Consider the following 12,458-nt stretch of genomic DNA (forward strand, 5'->3'; position numbering starts at 1 on the left):
GACTGTCCACATATTTCAGTATTTAGTTGACTATGACAAGTGTCTAGAGTTCAAAATGCAAAAGGTCACATGGTAGTGGCCAGTTGGTTTGTGTGAAAAAATTCTAAAGTAAGTACCTGAAAGTTGTAAGAATACTTCCTATTTATTTTTTTTGTTCCCATTTCTTTATCTTTTATTATTTTGTTTGGTGAATCTGAAAATCTGACCTGCTCTATAGAGATTCAGAACACATACAGTCTCTTGAAGCTCCCAGAACCAAGTGAGTCCGAGGACAAAGAGATCTTCTATACATATCATTCAAATGGCATCACGTTTCACATACTATGGGCGCAATTCTCCCCTACCCGGCGGGGCAGGGGGGCCTGGCGTAGCGGAGTGGCGCCAACCACTCCGGAGTCGGGCCTCCCCAAATGTGCGGAATTCTCTGCACCTTTAGGGGCTAGGCCCACGCCGGAGTGGTTTCCGCTTCGCCGGTCGGCGCCAAAACTGGCGCCAACGGCCTTTGACGCTATACCGCCCGGCATCGGATCTGGCCAAATGGCCTTCGCTGGTCCGCACATGCAACGGTGCATCAGAGGCCGCTGACGTCAGCACCGGCGCATGCGCGCTGGGGGATTCTCTTCCGCCTCCGCCATGGCGGGAGAAAAAGAGTGCCGCTACGGCAATGGCCCGCCCGCCGATCAGGGTGCCCCGATCACGGGCCAGGCCACCGTGGGGGCACCCCCCGGGGTCCGATCGCCCCACGCCCCCCCCCAGGACCCCGGGGGCCCCGCTCGCGCCGCCTGCTCTCGCCGGCACAGAGGTGGTTTAAACCACGTCGGCGGGATTGGCCTGTCAGCGGCGGGACTTCGGCCCATCGCGGGCCGGTGAATCGCCGCGGGGGACACGCTGATTGGCGGGGCGTGATTCCCGCTCCCTCCAATTCTCGGCTGGCGGACAATTCCGGCCACAGTGGGGACGGTATTTACGCCGGCCCCGGGCGATTCCCCGACCCTGCCGGGGGTCGGAGAAATCCGCCCAAGGTTCCCATAGGTCATCCTCTACACCTCCTGACCTGGCCATATATCCTGATTGGCTCACTTCGCATTCCTCAACCCTGGGCCTCTTGTTACCCAGCATTCTTTTCACCATCCTCTGCACGAGGCTCCCCTCCCCCCTTTCTGGCCATGCTTCGCTCAATTCCTTTGTTCATTGCCTGCTAACTCACTACCATCAGACCAGCTCCATCCTCTACATTATTCTAACTAATGATCCCATTTTATATCACATTCGTTTGTTCAATTCCTCATTCCCTCCTTTTATCATTTCATGATAACCTATCGGTCCAATCCGTAGCTAGGCCCTGACGACCGTCCGGCCCCTCATCTAAGAAAACTCGTCGCTGCATTGCCAATTCTTATTGCAGCACCCCGTCATCTGCTGCTCCCTCGTGGATCCTAACAGCCAGGATTCTAGGGGCATCTATCTGTTCCAGTGCACCCTGCATTTTACCCATCACTCATTTAAGGATGGCCTGGCCCACAAAGATGCAGCCGAGTGCCACTGCTAAATACATGACCATATTTATCAACCAGTCTTTCCAACCTCCAAATCCCCAGTTACCCCAAGAGCCAGGGTCCTGCATAACGTCCAGGTGATCCCGTATGCGATCCACAAATTTAGTGATGTTAGCGGTTAGGTCTTGAACTCCAATGATACACTTGCCCTGCACTATGGCGCATACCCCACCCTCACGGGCCAGAAGATAGTCATGAGCATACCGGTTCTGCATGGCAAACAACCGCAGTTGAGATAATTCCTTGGTTATTGCCCCGAGGGCTCCCAAGGTTTCGTTTCCCAGGATGGTAAAGCCGCAAATAAAATAATTCCTATCGCTGACCGCCAAGGAACTCCCCACACCTCCCAGTGTCAAGACGCTCAGAATTCCCCATCCGGCTGAGTGGCCCCGGTTGGGTGCTAGAACCTGAGGTTTTTTTCCAATTCTCGCAGAATTCGGCTGAGACTGCCCGGCATGCCAACTGATGGTGCAGTATCCACGTAGAGCGGCAGGGGACTGTGCTAGGGACTAGAGTCCCGATAGCAATTCGGCGGGGAAATGGGGATGACAAAACATTGGTCGCTGTGCCATTAAAAAGAAAACAGTATCCTTGCTCCATGTACAGGCTAGCATCACAATCAGTATATCGGTTGAGCAGGGATCCCCCAGTAGCCCAGTTTATCCAGCTTTGGAATGCCCATTCGGGCCTCCTAGCAATGCGGAACGCCCTAGTCCCAACAGAGATAGGCCGGCATTCAATGGAACGCAGGTGGTGCTGTAACAGACGCATTGGCCGGACGCCTGAGTGACGTGACACTTCCTGTCCGTACAAGTGGGTAACAGACATATTATGTTCGTTTCCACCTCTTCCAGCAAACAGCCGTACCCCTCACTGCTGAAACAATTCTCATACAACCGTTGGGAGTGAAGTGGTTGGGTATATACGCCCTCCACCGTTGAAGCTTATCATACTGTGAGTTGGGAATTATTCCGAGGAAGGGGAAGGCAAATAGCCGGTGGTGCTGGACCTGGATCGTAAGGAAGAGTGGCTTGCTTGGGCGGTGGCTCGGAACGCTGACAATGAATCACCGTTTGGGGAGTGCCCCAAAGCGGTGAAACAGAAAATAACCTAGACACCGATGCGGGGTTCGGGTCGCAGACAACCCGCCCCTGGCCATACACGCGGTGGTAGATCTGGTAGAAGAGATTCATACTGCCCAGGTTTCCCTCATTCTGGGTCCTAAATGAAGTAAGTATATCCTGATAACCTAAGTTCTAGTTGTACCCCCCTTCTCACACGCTCCGTCCTCTCTCTAGTCCTCCTCTCTCTCTCACAACCTCTTCCTACCCTGTCCGCACGGTCTGACTTTACCTTTATGGCACCAACCTTAACACATCCAAAATCAAATTCACATGTACTCCAAAAACAAGGCAATGTCCATTCAATGTTCCCTTCCCATCGCCGGGACCGGTGCAATTGCTTCATGAATCCTGCATTGTCCGTTAACCTGATGACCTTCCATGAGTCGCTACCATGTCCTCGTATATGGGGCAGCGGAGAACGTCACCTCTGCATAAGTGAAATGTCCTTGTAGTTTGGTTGGGGTTACAGATATAGATGATATTTCCCTTTTCCATTTCCGCTGCCGATATCACTCCAAGCAAGGCGAGGCCGAAGATTGCACAGGCGGCGTGTATCCAACCCATCATGCTCCACACTTGTAAAACAGCACTGGGGAAGGGAGGCAGGTTAGTGACCGACCTATTTACAGTGGTGGAGGTGGACCCAAGCACTCCGCCCCTCCACTTTGACTGCAGTGGGGGTGGTAAGGAGAACTTGGAAGGGGCCCCTCCCATCATTGCTCCGACCCTTTCCGAGTCCAATTTCTGACCATTACATAACTACCAGGCTGCACTGAAAACGAGCTATGTAATGGGGAGGGTGACGGGTGAGCTGCTCGGACCTGGCCATGGAGCTCCTTGAGGACCTTAGTGAGGGCTAGAACATAGCTCGTCATTTCTTCAGTCATATGGTGAAACTGGACCAGTCTGGGAACATGCAGGTTCCAGGGAGTTCGAAGGGGCCTGCCATAAAGGATCTCGGCAGGAGAGAGCCGGGCCGGTCCCGCAGGTGTAACCCGCAGCTGGAAGAGGGCAACGGGGAGCAACTTAAGCCATGCCAATCCCGTGTCTGCTCTTAATTTAGCCAATTTTATTTGAGGGTCTGATTGTGTCTCTCAACCAACCCGGCCGCCTGCGGTCTGTACGCACAGTGTAACTGCTGGCGTATGCCCAACTGGGAGCAGAACTCCTTGTTAATCTGTCCAATAAAATGAGGCCCGTTATCAGAACTTAACTGAGCAGGTATGCCGTACCTGGGAATGATTTCCCGCATCAGAACTTTAACCACAGTAGCAGCTTTATTATCAGTAGTTGGATACGCCTCAATCCATTTGCTGAACACATCCACAATGACCAAAACATATTTATAACATTGACACCTTTCCAACTCAATGTAATCCATCTGGAGCGTCTCAAAGGGACCACTGGGCAACGGGGTTTGCCCAATCCCACAAGGGATACCTTTGCCTGTGTTATATTGCTGACAAATCAAACACCGATTACTGATACTCTGGGCCAGCCCCTGCATTTTAGGGTGTCACCAAGTGTCCAGTAACAAATCACTAGTCCCCCGAGCCCCGCAATGAGTTGCAAAGTGTACACATTCGATGACCCATAATGCTAGCACATCAGACATACAAGTCTGATGTGCTGGTGTGGTCCATAAAGAAGAAACAGAATAATATGTACAACCTAAAAGTTTCCACATTTGTTTATCACTCTCAGGAGCGTCCTCCTGTAACCTTATGACCTCTTGGATATTTGGCATTGGCTTGTCAGAGGCAGACCTATTTATTGCAGAACGTTTAGTCTGATGTAACATTTTAGGCACCATCACTTGCTGAATTTGCGCGGCTGTCCGTGCTGCCCAATCTGCACGTCCATTACCAACGTCAACCGGGGTCTGACCGTTTGTATGGGCAGCGCATTTAATGACGGAAATCTGCGCGGGCATAAGGAGGGCCTAGAGTAGGTCATTAACTAAACCCCGGTGGGATATCTCCGTGCCGGCCGAGGTAAGGAATCCCCGATGCTTCCAGAGCTGTCCGAAGTCATTAACTACACCGAAGGCGTATCGTGAGTCAGTGTAAACATTTACCCGGCGATCTGCCCCAAGTATACATGCACGGGTAAGGGCAAAACGTTCAGCTTGTTGGGCTGAATAAGGGGTCTGAAAAGCGGCCGCTTCTAGGGTCAGGCCATCCTGATCCACGATTGCGTAACCGGATAGTCCCCTGCCAGTGGGGCTTATTAATGCACTGCCATCAACATACATAATCATGTCAGGTTGATCTAACTGAATATCGCTCAGATCTTCCCTTATCATAGTAGCTTCCTGAATCAAGGCTAGACAGTCGTGGCCAGGTGCGTCTTCATGGTCAGGGGGACCACTACGAAAACAGGCTGGATTGATAGTGATACAATATTTAAATGTCAGACGTGGATTGTTTAGAAGGTATATTTCATACCTATTCTGACGAGCTGCGGTAAGATGCTGAGTCTGCAGCTGCCCCAGTAGTGCAATGACCGAGTGGGAGCTATACACCGTAATGTCCTGTTGGAGTTGTATTGGCAGCAGCCTGCAGACTATCGCTGCCAGGATCTGAGTGCAAACAGGGTGGCCCAACGCCACTGGATCAAGTTTGGAAGAGTAATATGCCACGGGCCGGTGCTTATCCCCATGTTGCTGGGTGAGTACCGCTGTTGAACATCCTTCCAGAACAGTACAGTATATCTGGAACGGTCAGTCGTACAGGGGCCTACTGAGGGCCAGTGCTTGTAACAAGGCCTGCTTCAGGCAACGGAAGGCTTCGAGTGCCTCGGTGGTGAGAGTAAAATTCCCCCCTTCGCTAGTGTAAGGCGTCAGCAGCTTTGTATAGACAGCGATGTTTGGTATCCACTGCCTACAATAATTCACCATACCCAGCCAATGACGGACCTCCTTGGCTGTGGTAGGGGCGGGGAATTGGCATATGGTTTCAATCCTACTGGGTTCAAGACTTCTGTCTGTGGCTGTAAGTAAAACACCTAAGAACTTGACCTTTGTTTGAGCCACCAGGGCCTTTGATTGTGAAACAACGTAGCCCAACGAGGCTAGGTGGTTTAATAACTGGACCACATCATTCCTGTTACTGGGCTCGTCGGGACTCGCTATCAATACGTCATCTACATACTGCACGAGAGTGGAACCATGCTCCAACGTCAAGGCCTGGAGTTGGGTCTGCAGACATCTGGAGAAGAGCGTAGGTGAGTTGACGAACCCCTGAGGCAGTCGGTCCAGGTATACTGCTGTCCATTGTAAGGGAAGGCAAACAAATATTGGCTTTCAGACGCGAGTGGAAGGGCAAAGAAAGCGTGCTGGAGGTCAACTATGGCGAAGACCCGGGCCCGAGCTGGAATTTGAGCCAGTATGTGAGCGGGATTAGAGACGAGAGCATGTAACGGCTGCGCGATGGCATTGATTGAATGTAAATCCTGTACTAACCGATACTGGTCCGGTTTGCCTGGTTTCGGCACCGCAAGTATGGGGTGTTACATTCTGATTGGCAAGGGACCAGAATACCCTGTTGTAACAGTTCACGGATTAATTTGTCTATAGACGGGGAAGCTTGGGGTTTCAGGGGGTATTGCCGAATGGAAGGCAGCGGTACATGGTCCTTAATCGTTACTTAATGGGTGTAACATTTGCCTGTCCCACTTGTGATGGACAGGAATGGTTGTTGCAGGTTCCGGGGTTTAGGTGTTTTAGTAAGCTCAGAGAAGGGGGCAAAAGAGGGGGAGGTGTGGCGCTGCTAGTCAAGGACAGTATTACGGTGGCGGAAAGGATGCTAGATGGGGACTCTTCTTCTGAGGTAGTATGGGCTGAGGTTAGAAACAGGAAAGGAGAGGTCACCCTGTTGGGAGTTTTCTATAGGCCACCTAATAGTTCTAGGGATGTAGAGGACAGGATGGCGAAGATGATTCTGGAAAAGAGCGAAAGTAACAGGGTAGTTGTTATGGGAGACTTTAACTTTCCAAATATTGACCTGAAAAGATATAGTTCGAGTACATTAGATGGGTCGTTCTTTGTACAATGTGTGCAGGAGGGTTTCCTGACACAATATGTTGACAGGCCAACAAGAGGCGAGGCCACATTGGATTTGGTTTTGGGTAATGAACCAGGCCAGGTGTTAGATCTGGATGTAGGTGAGCACTTTGGAAACAGTGACCACAATTCGGTGACCTTTACGTTAGTGATGGAAAGGGATAAGTATACCCCGCAGGGCAAGAGTTATAGCTGGGGGAAGGGCAATTATGATGCCATTAGACATGACTTAGGATGTGTTGGTTGGAGAAGTAGGCTGCAAGGGTTGGGCACACTGGATATGTGGAGCTTGTTCAAGGAACAGCTATTGCATGTTCTTGATAAGTACGTACCAGTCAGGCAGGGAGGAAGGGGTCGAGCGAGAGAACCGTGGTTTACCAAAGAAGTGGAATCTCTTGTTAAGAGGAAGAAGGAGGCCTATGTGAAGATGAGGCATGAAGTTTCAGTTGGGGCGCTTGATAGTTACAAGGAAGCGAGGAAGGATCTAAAGAGAGAGCTGAGACGAGCAAGGAGGGGACATGAGAAGTCTTTGGCAGGTAGGATCAAGGAAAACCCAAAAGCTTTCTATAGGTATGTCAGGAATAAAAGAATGACTAGGGTAAGAGTAGGGTCAGTCAAGGACAGTGGTGGGAAGTTGTGTGTGGAGGCTGAGGAGATAAGCGAGATACTAAATGAATACTTTTCGTCAGTATTCACTCAAGAAAAAGATAATATTGTGGAGGAGAATGCTGAGACCCAGGCTATTAGAATAGATGGCATTGAGGTGCGTAGGGAAGAAGTGTTGGCAATTCTGGACAAGGTGAAAATAGATAAGTCCCCGGGGCCGGATGGGATTTATCCTAGGATTCTCTGGGAAGCCAGGGAAGAGATTGCTGAGCCTTTGGCTTTGATTTTTAGGTCATCATTGGCTACAGGAATAGTGCCAGAGGACTGGAGGATAGCAAATGTGGTCCCTTTGTTCAAGAAGGGGAGTAGAGATAACCCCGGTAACTATAGGCCGGTGAGCCTAACGTCTGTGGTGGGTAAGGTCTTGGAGAGGATTATAAAAGATACGATTTATAATCATCTAGATAGGAATAATATGATTAGGGATAGTCAGCATGGTTTTGTGAAGGGTAGGTCATGCCTCACAAACCTTATCGAGTTCTTTGAGAAGGTGACTGAACAGGTAGACGAGGGTAGAGCAGTTGATGTGGTGTATATGGATTTCAGTAAAGCGTTTGATAAGGTTCCCCATGGTCGGCTATTGCAGAAAATACGGAGGCTGGGGACTGAGGGTGATTTAGAGATGTGGATCAGAAATTGGCTAGTTGAAAGAAGACAGAGAGTGGTAGTTGATGGGAAATGTTCAGAATGGAGTTCAGTTACGAGTGGCGTACCACAAGGATCTGTTCTGGGGCCGTTGCTGTTTGTCATTTTTATAAATGACCTAGAGGAGGGCGCAGAAGGATGGGTGAGTAAATTTGCAGACGACACTAAAGTCGGTGGAGTTGTAGACAGTGCGGAAGGATGTTGCAGGTTACAGAGGGACATAGATAAGCTGCAGAGCTGGGCTGAGAGGTGGCAAATGGAGTTTAATGTGGAGAAGTGTGAGGTGATTCACTTTGGAAAGAATAACAGGAATGCGGAATATTTGGCTAATGGTAAAATTCTTGGTAGTGTGGATGAGCAGAGGGATCTCGGTGTCCATGTACATAGATCCCTGAAAGTTGCCACCCAGGTAGATAGGGTTGTGAAGAAGGCCTATGGTGTGTTGGCCTTTATTGGTAGAGGGATTGAGTTCCGGAGCCATGAGGTCATGTTGCAGTTGTACAAAACTCTGGTACGGCCGCATTTGGAGTATTGCGTACAGTTCTGGTCGCCTCATTATAGGAAGGACGTGGAAGCTTTGGAACGGGTGCAGAGGAGATTTACCAGGATGTTGCCTGGTATGGAGGGAAAATCTTATGAGGAAAGGCTGATGGACTTGAGGTTGTTTTCATTAGAGAGAAGAAGGTTAAGAGGTGACTTAATAGAGGCATACAAAATGATCAGAGGGTTAGATAGGGTGGACAGCGAGAGCCTTCTCCCGCGGATGGGGGTGGCTAGCACGAGGGGACATAGCCTTAAATTGAGGGGTAATAGATATAGGACAGAGGTCAGAGGTGGGTTTTTTACGCAAAGAGTGGTGAGGCCGTGGAATGCCCTGCCTGCAACAGTAGTGAACCCGCCAACATTGAGGGCATTTAAAAGTTTATTGGATAAGCATATGGATGATAAGGGCATAGTATGGTATTTGTCCTCCAACTCCCTGTTCTGTCCGGTTCAGCTAGGCCAGGGTAATGTGGTACAGTGAATGTTCAATGTCCAACGTCCACCACTGGGGTGTGATAGAAATATAGCACTATTGTCTCATCCTCCATAATTGAACCGTTACCCCTTCGTCTCCGTACTCTAGCTTTAGCTGGAAGATACACAGTAAATCTCTGGCCAACAAGTTACAGTCCAATCCAGTAGTCACCACAAACTGATGATCTGTAGACTTATTCTCATAAGTGACTGTCACAGGTTCAGAAATAGGATACTCACACACCTGGCCTTGGAACCCCGACAAATGCTGGGTGTGGTCGGATCGTGGTAGTTGGAGTTCTGATTGCACTGAAGACATGGCTGCTCCAGTGTCGATTACAAATGGGTGATGTTGATCTCCTATCTGCAGGGAGATAATAGGTTCCCTGTCTGATTGGAGAGTCCTTATGACTAAATTAGCTAGTCAATCTCGTGTTGGGAAAGGGTTTGCCTGGGAAAAGTCGGTGTACCTCATCTGTCCTCCCCTCGGTGGATACCCCCTCCTTTGGGTCGGGTAGTCTCCTCCTGCTGGCTGTCTTTTAAAGGGGCATTCCTGATGCCAGTGATCTGTACGGCCACAATTAAAACATGCATTGTTCCCTCTATATCTGCCCCGTCCTCTTTTCCCAGTAGACCAATGGCCCCTCAGAGGGGGCGGCAGTTGTAAAGTTGTTGGTGCCTACGGTGGGCCATAAAGAGGGGCTGAGGGTCCATTCGGGTGGGTTTGCTATCCTCCCCCTTGTTGATCGGCTCACCCAAAGTCACAATATTGGGGTTCCAGCTGGTAAGCCACTGTATCTGCCGCTGGTTGGGGTCTCAGATCATCCTTTTTCACTACATACTCAGTCTTAATCTTTGTAACTGAGCCTCCTTCCTGGCCTACGCCCTCCTTCCAATAAAATCTGACTGCCCGGGCCATCTGGGAAGGGTCGTTCTCTGTCCAATTTATGTTATTACATTTCACGGCAGTAGCCACGGAAGGTGGTAGGCAATGCATTGACATAGCACAATATTGAGGGGAATTCTGACCATTTTGGTACAGCAAGTCGCCTGACTGCTCACGGTAGATTTCACTAAAGCGTTCCAGAAATTCCTCTGGTTCCTCAGTCTTTTTAGGTTTGAGGTCTAAGATAGCAGAGATGTTTATGGGCATTTGAAATGTGGCATTCAGTGCATTCAGGATTTGTGCCCGTCTATCATCGTCCAAGGCATGGGCTTGCTGAAGTGCGGCGTGGCTAGCATAATTCAAGTGGTTGAAGTGACTGCGGTACTCTGCTGGGGTTAAAACCTGCTGGACTAGGGCCCAGAGGTCCCTAGAGTCAGCTTGATAAACTGAGATGGTAGTTCTCAGATAGTCCACGAAAGCAGCAGAATATTTCTTCCTGTCTGGGATTGCAGGCAGAATAGCTATCATCTCACTGGGTCTCCATGGGAGATAAACGTCTATTGTGGGCTGGGCTGCTGCTGTAGCAACATCAGGGTTGGGTATTTACCTAATCGGCAACTGTCTCAGAGTCTCACTAGGGGGCGCTTTAGCGGATTCCTGCGGCTCTTCAATGACTTCGATATCCTTCTCTTCCGATAGGGGGGCTCCGGCTCCTTAGAACCATTCCCGTCCTCACCCCGTGTTCTCAGACTTTTCTGTCCTATCATATTGACCTTAAGGGATCTAGGTGGTATGCGTAATTGTTTCTGGATAGGATCAGGCCCCTTTCCCATTGTTCGAGATCGGGTCCTAGAGCTAACCGGGCTTGTGGAACGGAGCTCCCCTTCTCTAACAGACGGTGAAGAAATAGGACCCAAACTATCAACTGAAGGGACTGGAGAGGCTGATGTCAATGCCTCTGGAGCTATCATGTGATCGGCCATAGGGGGCAGTATAACTGCCGCAGCCTGTGAGACTGAATCTAAAGGGGCTGGAGAGGTTGGCATGATTTGAGTCTGGGAAGCAGCGACTGGATATAAATTATGATACCCTGGTGGTTCTGGAATTAGTGCAGGAAATGCCACTGGTGCTGTCGGGACTCTACCCGACATGGTCCAATTCTCTAGGTCATTGTCTACCTCTGTCAATGCAAGGCCAGCCATTGAACTACGTAGCCCATTTTTTTACTCGAGTCTGCCCTGTTAGGTATCTCCCTCTCTTTATTTGCTCGCTTTTTGAATGCACAATCCTTTTTCAAGACCTCCAGAGTTTTCTGGTTATCCCCTTCACTAATTAGAATCCCCATTTTAAGGACATTTTCTTGCCAACTTGATAACATGATCTTATCCCTCTCCTCTTGACAACATTGTCTCCATAATCCAAACAACTCTGGCTTTCATACTTTGGTTCTTTTTCCAGATTTCACCCTGAATTTTCTTAATGATGTCCAGATCTTTAGTGCACCCTAGTGGCCATTCATCACCAAATTTCTTCCTTAAAGTTGCTGACATTTTTCTAAAATCTCTCGCTTTATCTCGATAAATATCACTTAATATTTGCAAAGAACTGTTTGAATCCCCCGTAATCTCAAACTAGTCCTCAAGACTGCGTTCTTCGCCACTACAGTCCAAGGATACAATTTTAGCTTAATTCAATTATAGTTTCCAAAACCCATGTGGAACTGAACTGTCTTTCCGACATCCCATCAATTCGGCAATCAGCCCTTAACTGAACTATCCCATCAGTCATTCTCACCCCTCAGTCGTGCCTACATCGACTGAATTTTTTAAATTTTCTAATCCCCAGACTGACCTTTTATTTCGTTGAGATGATCTCTCCGGACCAACCGCGATTGACCAGACTAATCAGACCACGAGAAAAGGGGAAAATCAACGTGGTCATTTTCCAGCTGCTCACAGTGTGGGCCCATTTCCTCTTTCCTTGTCCAACATCAGTCTAATTCTGATTTCGCAGCTGGCCGGTGACTGTCTGGAGAAACCCGGGTTTTCGGCACCAAATGACAATATTAAGTTCTTTACCCATCAGTCTGGTCTCAATAAAACTCGAGAGGGATCCGTAGGTATGGTATTGTTTATTTTTAAACAGCTTGCAAGTCTGACCCGCTCTATAGAGATTCAGAACACATACAGTCTCCTGAAGATCCCAGAACCAAGTGAGTCCGAGGACAAAGATCTTCTATACATATCATTCAAATGGCATCAAGTTTCACATGCAAGATTCCCATAGGTCATCCTATACACCTCCTGACCTGGCCATATATCCTGATTGACTCACTTCGCATTCCTCAACCCTGGGCCTCTTGTTACCCAGCATTCTTTTCACCATCCTCTGCACAAGGCTCCCCTCCCCCCTTTCTGGCCATGCTTCGCTTAATTCCTTTGTTCATTGCCTGATAACTCACTACCATCAAACCGGCTCTATCCTCTACATTATTCTAATGA

The sequence above is a fragment of the Scyliorhinus canicula genome, chromosome 15 (genome assembly GCF_902713615.1).
Source record: "Scyliorhinus canicula chromosome 15, sScyCan1.1, whole genome shotgun sequence".
NCBI lineage: Eukaryota > Metazoa > Chordata > Chondrichthyes > Carcharhiniformes > Scyliorhinidae > Scyliorhinus > Scyliorhinus canicula.